Source organism: Macrotis lagotis, chromosome X (assembly GCF_037893015.1).
Source record: "Macrotis lagotis isolate mMagLag1 chromosome X, bilby.v1.9.chrom.fasta, whole genome shotgun sequence".
NCBI classification, from domain to species: Eukaryota; Metazoa; Chordata; class Mammalia; order Peramelemorphia; family Peramelidae; genus Macrotis; species Macrotis lagotis.
Genome location: NC_133666.1, coordinates 237,612,350 through 237,634,419, shown reverse-complemented (window position 1 = coordinate 237,634,419; position 22,070 = coordinate 237,612,350). Strand labels below are relative to the sequence as shown.

The following is a 22,070-nucleotide window of genomic DNA, read 5'->3' as shown; positions in this document are numbered from 1 at the left end:
TCTTCTTGACTCCCAAGTCCAATGCTTTATCACTAAGGTACCACTCTATGCCTTTACTTGTCAATTATCATCATATGTTTTTTCTAACCTTTGGTTCTTTACCTTCTTTGCTTTTCCTCTTCTCTCCAAAATAGTTAAAGAAAAAAAAAAGACAGCAGAAACTCTGGTTTTTTTGGTTAACATTCACTGCTAATCTCTGCAATTCTGAACTTTAGTGTTCTTGACACATTTTAAGAAAAACATAATAGTGATATTCTTTTGAATTCATCTTTATTTACCTGCCCTTTGCTGCTTAGCAGGTGGGCCTGGATATAGTCTAGGAAGAGTGCCTCTTTCTACTCTACTGCCTTTTGAACATAGCTCTATGTTATAGCTGTGCTGTTGCTATCTTATTGATGAAGTTCACTGAATCAACCTTTTGGATTGATCTTTAAAAGGGATTCAGAAGCTGGAGAGTTGTAGAGGCAAAGAGTGGAAAGAGGACAGGCAGGGAATAAGAACAGAGGTAGAGGTGGGGAGACCCGCATGGTTGTGTGTCCAATGAGGAAGCATGTTGTCCCATGACTGAGTTGCTTACTAGGCTGGCCTGGGATTGCATAGCACCTGTTGGGAGGAGCAGGGGGTCAGTGGTGGATTCATGGAGGAATTCCTGGGTCAAATGACAGGGTCTTGGTCAGTCCAAGGACCTGATTCAAGTGGGAGTTATGGAAAACAGAACCAAGAATCTCTAAGACATCAATTGTGATAAGGAGGAGCAAAACAGGACCTTGCCTTTTCCTGATAAGGTAATGAATTATATGGACTGTGCAGGTCTAGGAGATCTTAGTTCATTTAAGCCAAAAGACACAAATAGAAGCCTTGGGTAGGAACATGAGCCCTTATTGAGGTTAATTGTGAAGCTTGTAAGATTAAACTTGGCCTGTGAGATTCCAGAGCTTCAAAAATGTGCCAAGGGTTACATTTTCATCTTCTGTACCTATTTTTAAAATATAAGTTGGGTTTTTTTATGAGTCTTTTTATAGTCTTTTTAGATACCTCTTTTCTTTTCCTTTAATTGATATGTTATTTTATCTTTCCAATTACATGTTATGGAAGTTTTTCAATATTCATTTATTTGCATATTTATAAATTACACATTTTTTCTACCACCTTCCCCTTCTCTCCTTCTCTTGACAGGGAACAGTCTGGTAAAAGTTGTACTTGTACTTTTGTGTTTAACATAGTTATATATTAGTCATTTTATGTTTGAGGAATTAGTACTAAGTAAAAAGAAAGAAAACCATAGGATAGGAAGGGAAAGCTTGAGAAGCTTTTAAAAAAATGAACATAGTATCCATTCAGATTCTTGATTTTGTTTATTTGTTTTCCCTCTGGATGTAGATGACATTGTCAGTAACAGGTCTTCCAGGATTCTCCTAAATCTCTGAACTACTGAGAGGAGGCGCATCCATCTTAAGTTGATCAACTCACAATGTCGTTAATTTTTACAATGATCTCTTGGTTTTTGCTCCCTTTACTCAGCATCAGTTCATTTAGTTCTTTCCATACTTCTCTAGAGTCTGACCATACATGGTTTCTTATAGAACAGTAGTATACCATAGCATTCATATACTATACCTTGTTTAGCCATTCCTCTATTGATGAGCATTCCTTCAATTTCCAATTCTTTACCATTACAAAAATAACTGCTATAAATATTTTTGAACATATAGAACTTTTACTATTTTAAAAAATGTAAATATTCTATTTATTTATTTTTCCAGCTACACACAACAGTGGTTTTTAACCAATCTTTTTTTTTTTTTGCAGTTTCAAATTTTGCATTTTTCTTCTTCCCTCCCTTCCCTTTCCCCTTGCCTTAACAGAAAGCAATCTAATATGAACTCTACATTTATGACATGCAAAACATTGTTCATATTGACAATGTTGTGAAAGAAAAGTCAAATCCAAATAGAAGAAAAAAAAACAATAGAGAGAAAAAAAGATATATAGAACAACTTTTAAAAATTGAAGATATCAAGGTTTGGTCTTCATTTAAAGTTCATAATTTCTTCTCTGAATATGAGTATTTTCCATCACAAATCTTTTAGAATTGTCTTTGATTATTGTACTGCTGAAATGAGCATGTGTAATATTCTTCTGGTTTTGCTCATTTCACTTAACATCAATTCATACAAGTCTTTCCAGGTTTTTCTGAAGTCCTGTCCCTCATGATTTCTTTTTTCTTTTTTTTTTTTGCAAGGCAATATGCCCAAAGTTACACAGGTACATTAGTATAAAGTGTCTGAGGCTATATTTGAACTCAGGTCCTCTTGACTCAAGGATTGGTGCTCTATCCACTGAGCCCCCTAGCTGCCCCTCAAATGTTACATTTGTTCAGCCATTCCCGAGTTGATGAGCATCCCCTCAATTTCCAATTCTTTGCCACTATAAAAAGATCTTTTATGAATATTATTGAACATGTGGAATTTTTACCCTTTTTCGTGATCTTTTCAGGATACAGACCTAGTAGTGGTATTGCTGTATCAAAGGGTATTCACAGTTTTATTGCCCTTTGGTCATATTTCCAAATTGTTCTCCAGAAAGGTTGGATCAGTTCACAGCTCCACCAATAATGTATCAGTGTTCCAGTCTTCCCACATCCCCTTCAACATTCATAATTTTCCTTTTTTAGTCATATTGGTCAATCTGAGAAGTGTGAGATGATACCTCAGAGTTGTTTTAATTTGCATTTTTCTAATCATTAATGATTTGGAGCAATTTTTCACATAACTATGGATAGCTTTGATTTTTTTTTTCTTTTTGAAATTGTCTTTCCAGGGGTGGCTAGGTGGTGCAGTAGATAGAGCACCGGCCCTAGAGTCAGGAGTACCTGAGTTCAAATCTGGCCTCAGACACTTAATGATTACCTAGCTGTGTGGCCTTGGGCAAGCCACTTAGCCCCATTGCCTTTCAAAAACCTAAAAAAAAAAGATTGTCTTTCCATATCCTTTGACAACTTATCATTTGTGGAATGACTTGTTTTCTTAATAAATTTGACTCAGGTTTTCTTTATATTTTAGAAGTGAATCCTATGTCAGAAATACTCATTGTAAAAATTATTTCCCAACTTACTGCATTACATTCTTAATTGCAGTGGTTTTGTTTATGCAAAATCTTTTCAATTTAATGTAATTAAAATTATCCTCTTTGTTTTTTTAAATGTTCTCTATCTCTTCTTTGGTCACAAACTGCTTCTCTTTCCATAGATCTGACAGATAAACTATTCCTTGTTCTCTTAATTGGCTTATAATATTATGTTTTATGTCTAAATCCTGCACTCCTTTCAACCTTATCTTGGTATAAGGTGTGAGGTGTTGATCTATGCCTAGTTTTTGCCATACTATCTTCCAGTTTTCCCAGCAATTTTTTTCCAAGATTGAGTTCTTATGCCAGAAGTTAGAATCTTGGCATTTGTCAAACAGTAGATTACTATAGTCATTTATTGTTATTTCTTTTGCACCTAGTTAAATTCACTGATCTACCACTCTATCTTAACCAGTTCCAAACAGTTTTGTTGACTGATATATATATATATATATATATATATATATATATATATATATATACATACATACATACATATATATAATATAATTTTAGATCTTGTATGGTTAGATCACCTTCTTTTGCATTTTTCTTCATTAATTCTCTTGATATTTTTGCACTTTTATTGCTCCATATGAATTGTTAGTATTTTTTCTAGCTCATTAAAGTAATTTCTTAGAAGTTTGATTGGTATAGTACTGAAAGAATAATTTAATTTAGGTAGAATTATATTTATTATATTAACTTGACCTACCCAAGAGCAATTGACATTTGCCCAGTTATTAAGATCTGATGTTATTTGTGTAAAGTGTTTAATAGTTGTTTTCATATGGTTTCTGAATCTGCCTTAGCATGTAGACTCCCAAATATTTTATGTTGTCTACAAATTACTTTAAATAGAATTTCTCTATCTTTTGCTGTTGTGTCTTCTTAGTTATATATATATATATATAATATATATATGTATATATATATATATGAATGAATGCTGATGATTTATGTAGGTTTATTGTTTCACTCTTGATCTTAGTAGAAATTCTTCTAGCTTATTCCCATTACATATAATGTTTGTTGATGGTTTTAGATAGATACAGCTTATCATTTTATAGAACACTCCATTTATTTTTGTGTGCCATATACCACAGAGAAAAAGGTGTATTCCCAATCAGTTTTCTCCAGAAGTTTATCATATCTAATTTTTTTTAACATTCTATTGATCTCCTTAACTTAATTATTGTTTATTTTATGTGAGATTTATCTAATTCTGAGAGAGAGAAGTTGTGGTTCCCCATCAGTAGAGTTTTGCTGTCTATATCTTCTGTAACTCAGTTTCTCCTCTAAGAATTTGGATGCTATACTGCTTGGTGCATACATGTTTAATATTGAAATTATTCATTGTCTATGGTACCTTTTAAGAGGATGTAATTACTTCTTTATCCTTTTTAATGAAATCTATTTTTGTAAATACTTTTTCCCAAATAATATTGCTACTCCTGCTTTTTTTCACTTCAGCTGAAGCACAGTATATTCTGCTCCAGCCTTTTTTACCTTTACTCTGGGTTTATCTCTCTATTTCAAATGTGTTTCTTATAAGCAATATATTGTAGGATTCTGGGTTTTAATTGACTCTTCTATCACTTCTGTTTTGTGGGAAAATTCATTCTATTCACATTCACAATCATAATTACTAACTCTTCATTAGCCTCCATGCTGTCTCCCCTCCATTTGTATTTTTTCCCCCTCCCTTCACCCTATCCTTCCTCACCAGTGTTTTACTTCTGAATACTGCCTCCCTTAATCTGTCCCTCTTTCTTTTAGCCACCCTCCCTTTTCTTCCATCTTTCCCTTTTCCTCTTCCTTCTCTCCCTTCTATCAGTCCCTTCTCTCCACCCCCCCCACCACCTTTCTCTCCTAATACTTGAAGGGTAAGATAAATTTCTAAACCCAATTGAGGATTTGTGATATTCCCTCTTTAGTCCAAATCTGATTAGAGTAAAATTCAAGCTGTTCTCTCTCTCCCTCTTTTCTTTCTCTCTGATGCAATAGATCCTTTGTTATTTTCATGTGATATAATTTACCCCAGTCTTCCTCCTGTACCATTACACTCCTTCCCCCCTTTTAATGTCTTAATTTTTAAAACTCATTGTCAGAATCAACTTATATCCAATATCTTCAGCCTAAGAATATTCTAAAATAGAGTTAAGATTCTTAAGAGTTATGAGAATCTTCCTCCCAGGTAGGGATGTAACCAGCTTAATCTTATTAAATAGGAAGCAATCTTTTTTCTTTTCCTCTATTTACCTTTTCATTTATTTCTATAGTCTCCCGTTTGAGCATCAAATTTTCTGTTCAGCTGTGCTCTTTTATTAGGAAAGTTTGGAAGTCACTTATTTTGTTATATGTCCATTTTTTTCCCCCTGAAAGAGAATACTTAATTTTGCTGGGTAGTTGCTTCTTGGTTGTAGCCCATGCTTCCTTGCCATCCAAAATATCATTTTCCAGCCCCTTTGATCTTTTAATGTTGATTCAGCCAGGTGTAATCTTGACTGTGGTTCCTTGATATTTGAATTGTTTCTTTCTGGCACCTTGCAGGATTTTCTCCTTGATCTGATAATTCTGGAGTTTGGCTACAATATTCCTTGATGTTTTTCATTTGGGGATCACTTTCATTAGGTGATAGGGGAATTCTTTCAATAATTATTTTGCCCTCTAGTTCCAGCATGTCAGGGCAGTTATCCTTTATTTTTTTCTGCAGAATGGTATCCAGGTCCTTTTGTTTTTTTGGTCATGGCTTTTAGGTAGTTCAGTTATTCTTAAACTATCTCTCCTAGATCTATTTTTCAGGTCACTTGTTTTACCAATGAGATATTTTATATTTACTTCTATTTTTCTTATTTTTGATTTTGTTTAATGGATTCTTGGTTTCTCATGAAATTTTTAGCTTCCATTAGATAAATTTATTTCTCAAGGAGGTATTTTCCTCTCTAAGCTGTTCCATTTGGTCAATTCTATTTTTTTTCTCATTATATAAGTATTTTATTTGTTTTCCCAACTACATACAATGGTAGTTTTTACCAATCTTTTTCTTCCAGGTTCTGAGTTTTACAATTTTTCTCCCCCACCACTCTCAAAAGAAAGCAATCTGGTATAGGCTTTACATTTGTGAGAGAAAAAAATCAGACCCAAAAGGAAGAAAGGAAACATCTCAAGATAATAAAATTACATAATACATAAGACAACTTTTAAAAAATTGAAGATAATAAGCTTTGATCTTCATTTAAACACCACAGTTCCTTCTCTGGATGTTAATGGCATTCTCTCTCAACATGTCTGAAATTCTCTTTGATAATTGTACTCCTAAAATGCACAAAACTATCATAGTTGACCATCACCCCATGTTGTTGTGTGTATAATGTTCTTCTGGTTTTGCTCATTTCACTCAGAATCAATTCATGCAAGACTTTCCAGGTTTTTCTGAAATACTATCCCTCATGATTTTTTATAGAATAGTAGTGTTCCATCAAACACATATACCATAATTTGTTCAACTTCCTCCAATTGATGGGCATGCCCTGAATTTCTAATTCTTTGCCACTGCAAAAAGAACTGCTATGGATATTTTTGTATTTGTGGTATGTTTAGCTTTTTTATGATCTTTTCAGAATACAGACCCAGTAGTGGTATTGCTGGATCAAAGGGTATGCCCATTTTATTGTCCTTTGGGCAGATGATCAATTCTATTTTTTTGCTTGTTTATTTAAGGCAATGGGTTACCCATTGCCTTAAGGTCCCCCCAGCTAGGCCATTATTAAATGACTGAGGCTGAATTTGAACTCAGGTCCTCTTGACTCCAGGGCCTGTGCTGTATCCACTTTGCCACCTAGTTGCCCCTATCAGTTCTATTCTTAAAAGATCTGTTATCTTTTTTTCCACTTGCCCAGTTGTGTTATTTATTTGTTTGTTTGTTTGTTTATTTATTTTTTTGTTTTTTGCTAGGCAATGGGGTTAAGTGGCTTGCCCAAGGCCACACAGCAAGGTAATTATTAAGTATCTGAGACTGGATTTGAACTCAGGTACTCCTGACTCCAGGGCTACTGACTCCAGGGCTGGTACTCTATCCACTGTACTACCTAGCCGCCCCCCCGCCCCCGAGTTGTGTTTTTAAAGGGATTGTTTTCTTCTGTCCTTTTTTTGCAAGAGGTTAATTTTCTCTTGCATTTCTTTTCTCAATTTTCTATTTGATTTTTAAAATTCTAAGTTCTAAGAAATCTTTCTGAACTGGAGACTGATTCATATTCTCCTCTATGACTTCACATGTAGCACCCCTTCTGCTCTTCTTTTTCTGAGCTTGTGCTTTGCCCATCTTTATCTCTCCTAGGTAACTTTGAATGGACCCTAGTTTTCTCTGCCCCTTTTATTCATTTTGATGTTTTTCTATCTATTCCAAGGTTCTTGTGTTGGGCCAGAGGCTTGTTTCTAGGCCTTCAGTCTTAAGAACCCTAAAGACTTGCTTATTGGCCTGGAGCCATTATGTTTAGACCTTAATAGGGTTGCTCAGTGAGGAAGATCAGGGGATGGCTCTCTGGATGGTCTGCACTGCGTCATGTCTGCTGCTCAATCCCTAGGCCTTTGGGAGCTGGGGGGTGCCTGGGGTGGACCCTATACTGTCTATTAGGCAGCCTAGTCACTGGGCTAGTCAGTTCTGGCTGGAAACATTAGCTGTGTCTGAGCTGTTTGTGCAGGAACATCAGGCCTTCTCATAGGGGAATGCCAGAGGCTTGGGTCTAGGACTGCCAGGGGCTTGTCATCTGGCTTGGGTTCTTCAGCAGTGCTGGCTGAATGTGAATCATAGGCACTTGCACTGGTACTTCCCCAGTACATTGGAGCTGGCTACTGCCTAGCCAAGTTTTCCCCAGCTTCCACAGCCAAGGATTTCAGGTTAGTCCCCCACCTCACCTTGTCACTGGTGTGCTGGGTCTTTGCTCTCTGTCCTGGGCATAGCCATACTTCCCCACTACTCCCTTTCCTCCCACCACACTCCCCCCCCCCCCAGCCCCTCCAATCATGACAGATCTTGCTGGAAGATATTTTATTCTGATTGTTCTGTCACTCCAAAATATATTAAGAGGCTTGATTAATGTTGGTTCTGAGGGAAACCCAGGAGAACTTTACAACTGATCCTAACTTCTCTCCATCATCTTGACTAGAAGTCCCTGATTTTTCCCATTTTTTATTTTCCTTTGGATATAAGCCTAGTATTGGTATTGCTGGGTCAAAAGATATAATCATTTCTATTACTTTTTTGGTCAAATTTTCAAATTGCTCTCCAGTTTTGTATTAGTTTACAACTCTACCAATAATTCATTAATGTCCTAAGCTTGACCCAACCTCTCCAACATTGATCATTTTCCCCTTTTTATCATCTTAGCCAATCTTATAGGTGTGAGGTGATATCTCATAGTTGTTTTAATTTAAATTTCTCCAATCAATAATGATTTGGAACATGTTTTCATATGACTTTTTATAGCTTTAATTTTTTCACTTGAAAACTGTTAATATCCTTTGATATCACTCCTTTTTTTCCTCATCAGAATCATTTCTGCTAGTATTTTCAGAATTTAATTCTTGAAATTAGTATCTATTTTAGACTGACTTTCTTTTAAAATATTGTTTCATAGGATGCCAGTCTTCCCTCATCTTCCATATCTTATCTAACTCTCGGTAGACGTAATTAATGATCTGTCTGTCCTGTTATTATTTTTAAGAATCTGTAGCAGATGGGAATGTACTTATTTATGTGTCCAGTGTAATCATCTAGGCTGTTTCTCACTGTGTTTTGGCTTACTGAATTGTAAGTTTCTTAAGGACAACTTGTGGATTTATAGTAAATGTTAAATCAAGAATTACCTCTGGGGGCAGCTAGGTGGCGCAGTGGATAAAGCACAGGCCCTGGAGTCAGGAGTACCTGGGTTCAAATCCGGTCTCAGACACTTAATAATTACCTAGCTGTGTGGCCTTGGGCAAGCCACTTAACTCCATTTGCCTTGCAAAAACCTAAAAAAAAAAAAATTACCTCTGGAAAGGTGCTATAGAAATGAAAAAATATGGAATCTCTTTGATTTAGAATTACCTGAAATGGAATACAAAAGAGAGATTTGGGATGAATTCTTGATAAATGATTACTTTTACATTGACCTCTTTCATTATGAATAAATTCTTTTGAAAAAAGCTCATTTATTATTTGATCCAACCTCTAATATTATAGATGATGAAACCAAAACCCAGGTGTAATGTGACTTGCCCAAGGTTACTCAGGTAATAAAAAATGGAGTACGAACTTGAACTGATTAGTACTCTTTTAACATATTGTCCTCTGTGTTAAAGATAATTCATCACCTAATGAGAAGCCTCCTGGTGATGAACTTCTTTGCCTTTAACTCAAATGATAGACTTAAAGACAAAATTAAAATATTGTCTAATATTTTTTCCCAAAATATTGTCATTTCCTGAGATAATAATATTTATACAGTGCTTACCATGTGCCAGGTGCTTTAAAATTATTTTCTCATTTGATCCTCACAGAACTTTGGTTGGTAGGTGCTTTTATTTACCCCCATTTTAGGAAGAAACGGAGACAAATAGACATTAAGTGACTTGCTCAGGATCACAAGCTGGGAAGTATCTGAGGTGAAATTTGAACTCAATTCTTCTGACTCCAGCCTCATGCTATATCTACTGTTCCACTTAGCTGCCAAGAAGACAGGAATATCTATTAGGAGATTGGCAAACAGTGCAATATACCAAGCTGACATAGACCTGTGGAAACCGATAAACTAATGGTTTTATCCAGCTTTTCTTTATGGTCATGAGAGCTACTTTTTTTTTTTCAAATATAAAAATAGCACATTGACTTACACAGCATTTTCCTTAACAACATCCATATAGGCCACTGAACAAGAAATGGCAAAACATGAATAACCAATTAGATCCTAGAATATATTATAGACAGTAAAACCAATTATACAAAAATATACCTCCTTATCTGTTCCAGTTCATGATTTGGGTGCTGTGTGATCCAGATATCTTTAATGATTTTCTAGAGACAGCTAATTACCCAGTGGGTAGAGCCTTGGACCTGCAATTGATGTCCTTAGTTAAAATGTGGCCTTGGTCACTAACTGTGTGACCCTATGCTAGTCAGTTAACTTCTGTTTCTATCAGTTTTCCTCAGTTGGAAAACATGGGTAATTATTGTCCTCAAGCTCAGGGCTGTTGTGATATCAGATTAAGTAATAATTCTTTTTTTTTGATATCATAAAAATATATATATTTACATATTAGCTTTGTTATAGAAAAAAGTGATCAAGAAAAATATACTTCAATTTGCACTCAAAGTTCACAAATCTTTGTTTTTTTGAAAGATTTTATTTATTTTGAGTTTTACAATTTTTCCCATAGTCTTGCTTCCCTCCCCCCACCCCCCACAGAAGATAGTCTGTTAGTCTTTACATAGTATATATTGATCTAAGTTGAATGGGATGAGAGAGAAATCATATCCTTAAGGAAGAAAAATAAAGTATAAGAGATTTCAAAATTACATAATAAGATAAATTAAGATAAAATAAAATATATTTTTTTCTAAATTGAAAGTAATAGTTTTTGGTCTTTGTTCAAACTCCACAATTCTTTCTCTGGATATAGATGGTATTCTTCATCACAGATAGCACAAAATTGTCCCTGATTATTGCACTGATGGAATGACCAAATCCATCAAGGTTGATCATCACTCCCATGTTGCTGTTAGGGTGTACAATGTTTTTCTGGTTCTGCTCATCTTGCTCAGCATCAGCTCATGCAAGTCCATCCAGGCTTCCCTGAATTCCCATCCCTCCTGGTTTCTAATGGAACAATAGTGTTCCATGACATACATATACCACAGTTTGTTAAGCCATTCCCCAGTTGAAGGACATCTACTTAATTTCCAATTCTTTGCCTTCACAAATAGGGCTACTATGAATATTTTTGTACAAGTGATGTTTTTAACCCCTTTTCATCATCTCTTCAGGGTACAGACCCAGTAGTAGTATTGCTGCATCAAAGGGTATGCACGTTTTTGTTGCCCTTTGGGCGCAATTCCATAATGCTCTCTAGAAAGATTGAATGAGTTCACTGCTCCACTAACAATGTATTAGTGTCCCAGATTTCCCACATCCCTTCCAGCATTGATCATTGTTCTTTCTGGTCATATTGGCCAATCTGAGTGGTATGAGGTGGTACCTCAGAGATGTTTTAATTTGCATTTCTCTAATAATTAGTGATTTAGAGCAATTTTTCATATGACTGTGGATTGCTTTGATTTCCTCATCTGTAAATTGCCTTTGCATATCCTTTGACCACTTGTCAATTGGGGAATGGCTTGATTTTTTGAAAATTTGACTCATTTCTCTGTATATTTTAGAAATGAGTCCTTTGTCAGAAATAATAGTTGTAAAGATTGTTTCTCAGTTTATTACATTTCTTTTGATCTTGGTTACAGTGGTTTTTGTCTGTGCAAAGGCTTTTTAATTTAATGTAATCAAAATTATCTAGTTTGTTTTCAAAGATGTTCTCCACCTTTTCCTTGGTCATAAATTGCTTCCCTTTCCATAGATCTGACAGGTAAACTACTCCTTGATCTTGTAGTTTGCTTATAATATTGTTTTTTTATGTCTAAATCCTGTATCCATTTTGATCTTATCTTGGTATAGGGTGGTCTAATCCAAGTTTCTGTCATACTAACTTCCGATTTTCCCAATAGTTTTTATTGAATAGAGGGGTTTTATCCTAATAGCTGGACTCTTTGGGTTTATCAAACAGCTGATTACTGTAATCATTTCCTGCTATTGCATCTTTGTTTATTGCACTGATCCACCATGCTATTTCTTAGCCAGTACCAGACAGTTTTGATGACTGATGCGTTATAATAAAACTTTATATCTGGTAAGGCTAAGCCACCTTCTTTTGAAATTTTTTTCATTGAATCCCTGGAAATTCTTGATTTTTTATTACTCCATATGAATTTACTTACAATTTTTTCTAACTCATTAAAGTAATTTTTTTGGAATTTTGATTGGTAGGGCACTAAACAAGTAGTTTAATTTTGGTAGAATTGTCATTTTTATAATATTAGCTCGGCCTATCCATGAACAGTTGATGTTTTCCCAGTTATTTAAATCTGATTTTATTTGTATGAGAAGAGTTTTGTAATTGTTTTCAAAAAGGTTTTGAGTCTGCCTTGGCAGGTAGACTCCCAGGTATTTTATATTGTCTGAGGTTACTTTGAATGAGATTTCTCTTTCTAGCTCTTTTTGCTGCATCTTGCTAGTCATATATAGAACTGTTGAGGATTTATGAAGGTTTATTTTAGATCCTGGGACTTTGCCAAAGTTGCTAATTATTTCTAGTAGTTTGTTAGATGGTTTTTTTTGGATTCTCCAGGTATACCATCATATCATCTGCAAAGAGTGAGAATTCTGTCTCTTCCTTCTCAATTCTAATTCCTTCAATTTCTTTCTCTTCTCTAATTGCTGAAGCTAACATTCCTGATACAATACTGAATAGTAGTGTAATAATGGGTATCCTTGTTTCACCCCTGATCTTATTGGGAATGCCTCTAGACTATCCCCATTGCATATAATGCTTGTTGATCGTTTCAGATAGATACTGCTTATTATTCTAAGGAGCAATTCATTTATTCCTAGCTCTCTGGTGTTTTTAATAGCAATGGGTGCTGTCTTTTGTCAAAAATTTTTCTATATATTGATAGTCATATGATTTTTGATAGGTTTATTATTAAAATTAACAGTTTTCCTAATATTGAACCAACCCTGCATTCCTGGGATAAATCCTACTTGGTCATAATGTATTATCCTAGTGATAATTTGTTGTAGTCTTTTTGCTAAGATTTTATTTAAGATTCTTGAATCTATATTCATCAGGGAGATAGGTCTATAATTTTCTTTTTCTGTTTTAACTCTTCTTGGTTTAGGTATCTGTACCATATTGGTGTCCTAGAAAGAGTTAGGCAGAGTTCTTCCTTCACCTATTTTTCCAGAGAGTTTATATAGAATTAGAACCAGTCATTCCTTAAATGTTTGATAGAATTCACTTGTGAATCCATCTGGCCCTGAATATTTTTTTCTTAGGGAGTTCAATAATGGTTTGTTGAATTTCCTTTTCTGAAATAGGGTTATTTAGGTATTTAATTTCCTCTTCATTTAAGCTGGGCTACTTATATTTTTGTAAATATCCATCCACTTCACTTAGATTTTCAAATTTATTGGCATAGAGTTGGGCAAGATAATTCTGAATTATTACTTTAATTTCTTCCTCATTGGTGGTGAGTTTTTTCATTTATGATACTAACAATTTGGTTTTCTTTTTTCTTTTTTTAACAAGGCATTAGGGTTAAGTGATTTGCCCAAGGTCACACAACTAGGCAATTATTATGTGTCTGAGACCAGACTTGAATTCAGGTCCTCCTGACTCCAGGGCTGGTGCTCTATCTACTGTACCACCTAAGTGCCCTACTTTTTTTTTTTTAAATCAAATTGATCAGAGGTTTATCAATTTTATTGTTTTTTTTCTCATAGAACCAACTCTTGGTTTTATTTAATAGTTCAATAGTTTTATTGCTTTCAATTTTATTAATTTCTCCTTTAATTTTTAGAATTTCTATTTGGTTTTTAATTGGGGTTGTTTTGTTTTTTCTCTAATTTTTTCAGTTCAATATTTAGTTCATTGATCTTTCTTTAATTTATTCATGTAAACATTTAAAGATATAATATATCCCTTTATGGCCACCTCGAGTGAATACTATATGTTTTGATATATTGTTTCATTATTGTCATTATCTATAATTAAATAATTAGTCTTTCTATAATTTGTTGTTTGATCCACTCATTCTTTAAAATGAGGTTTTTTAGTTTCCAATTAGTTTTGGGTCTGTATCTCCCTGGCCCTATATTACATATGATTTATATTGCATTATGATCTGAGAAAAATGTATTAACTATTTCTGCCTTTCTGCATTTGATTATTAGGTTTTTATGCCCTAGTACATGATCAATTTTTGTGTAAGTGCCATGTGCTGCAGAAAGGAACGTATATTCCTTTCTATCCCCATTCAATTTCCTCAATAAATCTATCATGTCTTGATTTTCTAACAATCTATTTACCTCCTTAATTTCCTTCTCATTTATTTTATGGTACGAATTATTTAAATCTGAGAACAGGAGGTTGAGGTCTCCCACCAGTAGAGTTTTGCTGTCTATATCTTCCTGTAGGTCTTTCAGCTTCTCCTCTAAGAATCTAGATGCTATACCATTGGGTGCATACGTATTTAGTATTGAAATTGCTTTATTGTCTATGGTACCTTTTAGGAGGATATTGTTTTCTTATATCTTTTAACATTATCTCTTTTTGTGGCTGCTTTGTCTGAGATAAGGATTCCTATCCCTGCTTTTTTTCACTTGAGCTGAAGCAAAATATATTTTTCTCTGATCTTTTACCTTTATTCTATATTTATCTGCTTCAAATGGGTTTCTTGTAAGCAGCATATTGTAGGATTCTAGTTTTCAATTCACTCTGCTATTCACTTATGTTTTAAGGGAAAGTTCATTCCATTCTCATTCAAAGTTATAATTCCTAGCTCTTTATTGCCCTCCATTCTATCTTCCCACTGTTTGTATTTTCCCCCTTTTTTCACTTTATCCATATTCCCCAGTAGTTTGTTTTTGAATACTGTCACCTTCAGTGTGTTTGCCCTCCTATGTCAACCCCCTCCACTTTCTTTCCCTTTTCCCTTTTCCCCTTCTTCCTTCCCTTCCTTCTGTTAGTTCCCTTTTTTCCTCACCTTCCCCGTTCCCCACTCCCCTTTTCCCCTTTTCCCCTTTCAGTACTTGAAAGGTAAGATAAGTTTCTTAGCATAACTGAGTGTGTGTAAGTTGACTTTTAGCCAAGTCTGATGAGAGGAAGATTCAGGTGGTTCTAACCTCCTCCCATCTTCCCCGCTATTATAATAGGTCTTTTATACCTCTTAATATAATGAGATTTACCCCATTCAAACTCCTCCATCCTCCCATCTCTTTCCTGTCCCCCCTTTTAAGGAGCCATTGTTTTTAAATCATTCTATCTGATTCACAGAAAACTCATGAGTGTCCATCACTTCTGGCTAAGTATATTATCTCTAATAGAGTTTCAATTCTTGAGAGTTATTAGAGTCTTTCTCCCAGGTAGGGATATAGCCAGTTTCATCTTTTTGGCATAGCAATTTTTTTCTTTACCTTCTTCCTTCCTTCCTTCCTTCCTTCCTTCCTTCCTTCCTTCCTTCCTTCCTTCCTTCCTTTCTTTCTTTCTTTCTTTCTTTCTTTCTTTCTTTCTTTCTTTCTTTCTTAACATTTTCATGTGTCTCTTGAACCTTCTGTTTGATGTCCAAATTTTCTATTTAGCTCTGGTCTTTTTATCAGGAAATGTTGGAACTCTCCCATTTTGTTAAATGTCCATCTTTTCCCCTGGAAGAGAAGGTTCAGCTTTGCTGCATAGTGGATTCTTGACTGCATTCCAAGCTCCCTTGCTTTTTGGAATACTCATTCCAGGCCCTTCTATCCCTTAATGTTGATGCAGCCATGTTCTGTGTAATCCTTACTGTGGCTCCTTGCTCTTTAAATTGTTTCTTTCTGGCTGCTTACAGGATTTTCTCTTTTATCTGATAGTTCTGGAATTTGGCCACAACACTCCTTGGTGTTTTCATTTTAGGACCTCTTTCTGGAGGGGATTGATGTATTCTTTCAATAATTATTTTGCCCTCTGGTTCTATGATATCAGGGTAGTTTTCCCATTACTAAATTTTGTAATATTAAGTCCAGGCTTTTTTTCTCTTCAATGTTTTCATGAAGACCTATAATTCTCAGGTTGTCTCTTCTTGATCTGTTCTCAAGGTCACTGGTTTTGCTGATGAGGTATTTTGTATTTTCTTCTATTTTTTTGATCTTTTAGTTTTGTTTAACAGAATCTTGTTGTCTCATGAAGTCATTAGTTTTCACCAATTCCATTCTTTTTTTAAGAGAAAAATTTTCTTCATTTACCTTTTGTAACTACTTTTCTAATTGCTCAGTTCTATTTTTGAAGGAATTTTCCATGTGCCCAAGTGTAGCTTTGAGAGAATTATTTTCTTTTTGTATTTGTCCAATTGTATTTTCCAAGAATTTGTTTTCTTGTTGTGAGATGTTAATTTTCTCTCACAATGTGTTAATTTTCTTGTTTCTTTTCCCAGTTTTTCCAATTGATTTTTAAATTCCTTCCTGATTTCTTCCAGGCACTCTTTATGGACTGGAGACCAATTCATATTCTCCTCAGAAGTGCTAGATCTCTCTGGGTTAGAATCTGTTTCTTCTTAGAATTTCTCCATAGGCCCCTTTTGCCACCGACCTTTCTTCATTTTCCTAGGATCTTATGTTGGGGGAGTGGCTGGCTCTCCTATGTTTGCTTTTGAAAACCCTAGAGGTTTTGTTCACTTGGTTTAGTAATTCCAGGGACCAGCCAGTAGGAGGTGCTGGTTGCTTTCTCTGGAGTGTTTGAAGCCCTCTCCCTAATCCTGGAGGGAGGGAGAAGGGGCAGCAGGGTCTGAATTGTCCTTGAAAAATGGGCTGGGCCCTAGGGAAGGGAGTTAATCCCCCTTTTCAGCTGAGGGCTCTGCAAAAAGTATGGAGCTCAAGTCCTGTGCCCAGCTGGCTGTTTTCCAGAGGTACTCCGCAACTCTGCGTGCTGGAACTCAGCCTCCTTTTGACTGGGCCTCACCAGAGTTCCTCTCTCCCCAACCAAAGCTTCTGCAGCTAAAGTTGGTTCTCAGACCTGCTGCTCACCAAAGTCTTCTGTGGCTCAGACCGGTCCTCTGCCTTCACTCAGCTGCTGTCCCTGCACTCGCCCTCTCCTCTCTGTTCCTGGTTCAACCATGGTCCCCTCAGACAGACCTTTTTGGTAGGGGTTCGTCTCCTAGCTTCTTTTTCTGGCTTTTGTTGATCAGATTTCTGTTAAGAAGTTTCTTTCATGTTATTCTTGAGGGGAACTAGGAGCACTTAACACAGTGACTGTCTTTCCACCCCCATCTTGGCCAGAAGTCCAGGTAATACTTCTAAAGAGAACTCAGTACAGGTCATATGCTTATTCCCTTCTTTTCTTCCCTTTCCTTCTAAGGCAGTACATTTTAACCACTGTTTATTATTTCATATACAATCTAAATTCCACTGTTTATTATTTCATATACATACAATCTAAACTTTCATAAGCCTCTGTCAGAAAAGATATTTTCAATATCTTTCAATATTTAATCAAATTAGATTGTAACTATTCCAATGCTGTAGAACTTAATAACTTCAATAAATCCATTTTAAAATAAATCCAAACTATCCATTTATCTCTGTTATTTTTACATTAGCCTGTTTATAGTAATGTTATTTAGCAAGTAAAGGTAGATTATTTCATTTTAATATCTCTCATATTTGTTTGCCTAGATATCTATCATATGTGCATATTATCTTGTCTATTATTAGAGAAATTTCAGGGTTCATTAAAAGAGACACATTATCTAGTGGTCTCTGTGGAGTAAAGATACTGTATAAATTAACAAATAAACTTGTGTGTTTAGAAAACTTAATTTTTTATTGGATGATTTTTTTATTTGTCATTAAAAGAGGCCTCATTGACTTTACAGAAAACTCAGTAAGAAGCAGCTACTGCTGCTTATGTTCTTGCACAGTGTTCCCCCCACCCCCGCATCCTATTTTTTCTTTTTTCCACTTGCTCCCCCAACATCCCAACTGAATTCTCAGTTGAGTGGGCATTTTGATACATGACATACCACTTGTATTGCTTCCTTGCTGTAGAAAATGTTACAGAAAATGACTTACTACACTATTTTGGGGTTAAAACCCAATGCTTCCCAGGAAGAACTTAAAAGAACATATAAAAAAGCTAGCCTTCAAATATCATGAAGGTGAAAAGTTCAAATAGATGTCTCATGTTTAGGAAGTGCTTTCTGATGCAAAGGAAAGAGTCTTACATGACAGAGGTGGAGAACAAACCATCAAAATAGGTGGTTCTGATGGTGGCTTTGATCCTCCAAAGGTCACTTTTGACATGTTTTTTGGAGGTGGAGGAGGATGCAATAGATGATCTTAGAAGATTTATATAATGGTGCAACAAGAAAACTGGCTTTGCAAAAGAATGTAATTTGTAATGGATGTCAAAGATAGGTTAGTAAGAAAGGAAGTATAGACTGCTGTCCCCCAATTACAGAGTTATTAGAATACAAGTAACAGTTCATTCAATAGGACCTGGAGTAGTTTTGCTAATTCAATAGGTTTGCATGGAATGCCAAGGTTATGGGGAACAAATCAGCCCTAAAGATGGGTGTAATGGAAGGGAAATTGTTCAAGAGGAAAAAAGATTCTGGAGATTCAGATTGAAAAGGATATGAGAAATGATAAGAGGAGCCAGGATGTGAACCAGGAGATATTGTTTTTGGATCAAAAGTTGGTTGAAGTATTGTGTGGCTTTCAGAAACTAATATCAACTCTTCATAGTAGAACTATAGCCATTACTTCTCATCCTGGGCATATTGTTGAATATGAGATATGAAATGTGTGCTGAGTGAAGGAATCTCCACTTATTGTTGACCTTATGAGAAAGGAATTCTAATAATTGAATTTAAGATAAACTTCCAGAGCATACCTTCCTTTTATGAGATAAGCAATCATTGTTAGAAAAGTTACTGCCAGAAAGAAAGGGAGTAGAGAACACTAAAGATATGAATCAGGTAGAACTGGTGTACCCTGATGCATGTCGAGAAAGAAGATGCCATTCCAGTGGAGAAGCTTATAAAGATGATGAGCATCATCCCAGAGGTGCTGTTCAGTGTAGACCTCTTACTGGGAGCCAGTGAATATTCTTCATTGTAATGCTGGCTTTTGTATGCCATAGTGAGTGACTGACTACAGTCTTTTCATACACTCAATATTAGCTATTGTTTTTGTTATAATATTAAACTGTAGCTTTAATTTTAGAAATTAATAAATAAAATCAATAATATAGTAAAAAAATACCTCATCATGGTTTAGGGGTGATCCTAGATTTTCAAAGACTAGTCCAACAGAACATATTCTCTGGAAGGATCTATCAAGCTGGAATTGAACAAATTTATCAGCAAACAGATGTGTCAAGCATGTATCAGGCAGGGACTGTGTTAAGCTCTAGGATGGAAAAGCAAAAAAATAAACATTGCTACTTGCAAGAGGCTTACGATTGTACTAAGAGAAACCACAATACAGGAAAGGTTTTCCATTTGGATTCTGTGTGGCACTTTTGTGTGAACTGGGATCCAGCATAACCCAGTTATGATTCTTCATTAGGCTGACTTCAGCGTGTTGAATTATTTGGTCTTACCTGTTCAGAAAGACCTGTTTTGCCCATTAATTTATTCATTCATTCAATCATTTATTGAATTATTTCCCCAATTTTATATAGAAATACTTTTCAACATTCATTTTTAAAAGTTTTCTCCCTCTCACCTTTCCCTCCCCCAACCTAAGATAGCAAGTAATCTGATATAGGTCATATATGTACAATTATGTTACACATATTTCCATATAAATCAGGCTATGAAAGCAGAATCAGAGCAAAAGGGAAAACCACAAGAAGGGAAAAAACAAAAAGCAAAATGAAAATAGTATACTTTGAGTTGCATTCTGACTCCATTGTTTTTTTCTCTGAATATGGATGGAATTTTCCATCACAAGTCTTTTAGAATTATCTTCGATGACTGTTTTGCTGAGAGGAGTTATGTGTCATATTTGATCATCACACAATGTTGCTTTTAAAGAGTACAATATTTTCTTGATTTTTCTCACTTCATTCAGCATCAGTTCATGTTAAGTCTTTCCAGGTTTTTCTGAAATCTGCCTGCTCATTGTTTCTTATAGAACAATAATATTCCAATGCATTTATGTACCACAACTTGTTAGTTATTCCCCAATTGATGGGCATCCCTTCAATTTTCAATTCTTTGTTATTTTTTATGATCTCTTTGGGACATAGAACTAGTATTGGTATTACTAGATTAAAATGTATGCATAATTTTATTGCCCTTTTGGTATAGTTCCAAGTTACTCTCCAGAATGATTGGATCTTTCACATCTCTACCAACAGTGCATATCCCATGTTCCTTTCAATATTTATCATTTCCCTTTTCTGTGAGGTATGAGGTGGTACCTCAGAGTGTTTTTAATTTCCATTTTTCTAATTGATAATGACTTTAGAGCATTTTTTCTATAGATAACTTTAATTTCTTCCTCTGAAAATTGCCTGTTCATATCCTCTGACAATTTCTCAGTTGGGGAATGACTTGTAGTCTTATAAATTTGATTCAGTGTCCATATGTTAAGACTTTATCTGAAATACTGGCTATAAAACTTGCTTCCCCACTTCTACTTTCTTTCTAATTTTGGTTGTATTGGTTTTGTTTGTGCAAAACTATTTATTTTGTGTTTCATAATGTTCTCTACTTCTTGTTTGGTCATAAATTCTTCTACACGCCATATTTCTGACAGTTAAATGATTCTATGCTCTTCTAATTGGCATATGGTATCAACTTTTATGTCTAAATCATGTACCTATTTTGATCTTATCTTGGTATAGGGTGTGAGATGTTGGTCTATGCCTAGTTTCTGTGATACTGTTTTCCAATTTTCCCAGCAATTTTTTGTCAAATAATGAATTCTTATTCCAGAAGCTGGAGTCTTTGAGTTTATCAAACAGCAGATTATTATAGTTATTTATTACTGTGTCTTGTGAAACTAATATATCCCACTGATTCACTACTCTATTTCTTAGGCAGTCCCAAATAGCTTAGATAGCAGCTGTTTTATAATATAATTTTGGATCTAGTACGACTAGGCCATCTTCCTTTGAATTTTTTTTTCATCAATTTGCCTTGATGTTCTTGATCTTGATGTTCCAGATAATTTTTTTCTTGCTCTATAAAATAAATTTTTGATAGTTTTGATTGATGACACTGAATAAGTAGATTTTAATTTAGGTAAAATTGTCATTTTTATTATATCAGCTCAGCCTACCTATGAGTAATTAATATTTTCCCATTTGTTTAGATCTGTGTGAAAGTGTTTTGTAATTGCATTCATGTAGTTTCTGGGTCTTTTTGCAAAGACTTTGTGAAGAGTGTTTGTGGTCTTTATCAGTGGAACTGGTATTCACACTGATAAAATTATAGATTTTCAAAGCTTTGAAATGAAAAAAAAATGTTTTTCTTCAAATTTAAATACATTCCTTAATCACAACTATTTTTGAAGGACCATGAAAATAAACCTTCTGTTAATGTTAAAGTAATAATATTTTAATCTTTAACCCAAGTACTTTTGAGTATATAAATCAAAAAAAATTCTTTGTGCATCTTTGGAGGTTAGAAAAAAATTTAAATAAGGTCCAGTTTGGTTGTATTGGTTTTGTTTGTGCAAACTATTAATTTTGCATTTCATAACCTACCAGCATGAAAAATATTTTGAGATGGAGAGAAAATATGGAGATTACTAAAGGCTTTGAAGACCAAGAAAATATGCTGTATATCACTGAACTAAATTTTGATCCTGGCCAATAACACTGAATTTCTGTTTTATAATTTTTTGTGTTTTGTCAGAAGTTGACACTTAAATATATGCATGTCCTAAGCAGTCCTTTCAGGAAGAACAGGTTATGTTGATTGCAAATAAAATACTTATGAACACCATGATTTTAAAAGTCTATCCAAGAAGAATCTCTAAAAAACCAAGAGGATCTCCGAGAAAAGATAGTTACAATACTCTTTAAGACACAGTTATTGGGGGGCGGGGTAAGGGGTGGGAGTGGAGACCAAATATTAGCTAAAGAATTACAAT

The 22,070-nt window shown here is 34.8% G+C and overlaps 1 protein-coding gene and 1 pseudogene across 2 annotated transcripts in view; both read left to right on the top strand.

Moving 5' to 3' along the window:
- Positions 1 to 22,070, top strand: part of ATG10 (autophagy related 10) — a 319,260-nt gene that overhangs the window by 47,710 nt on the left and 249,480 nt on the right. The window lies entirely within an intron of this gene.
- Positions 17,582 to 21,999, top strand: LOC141497883 (dnaJ homolog subfamily A member 1-like; annotated as a pseudogene).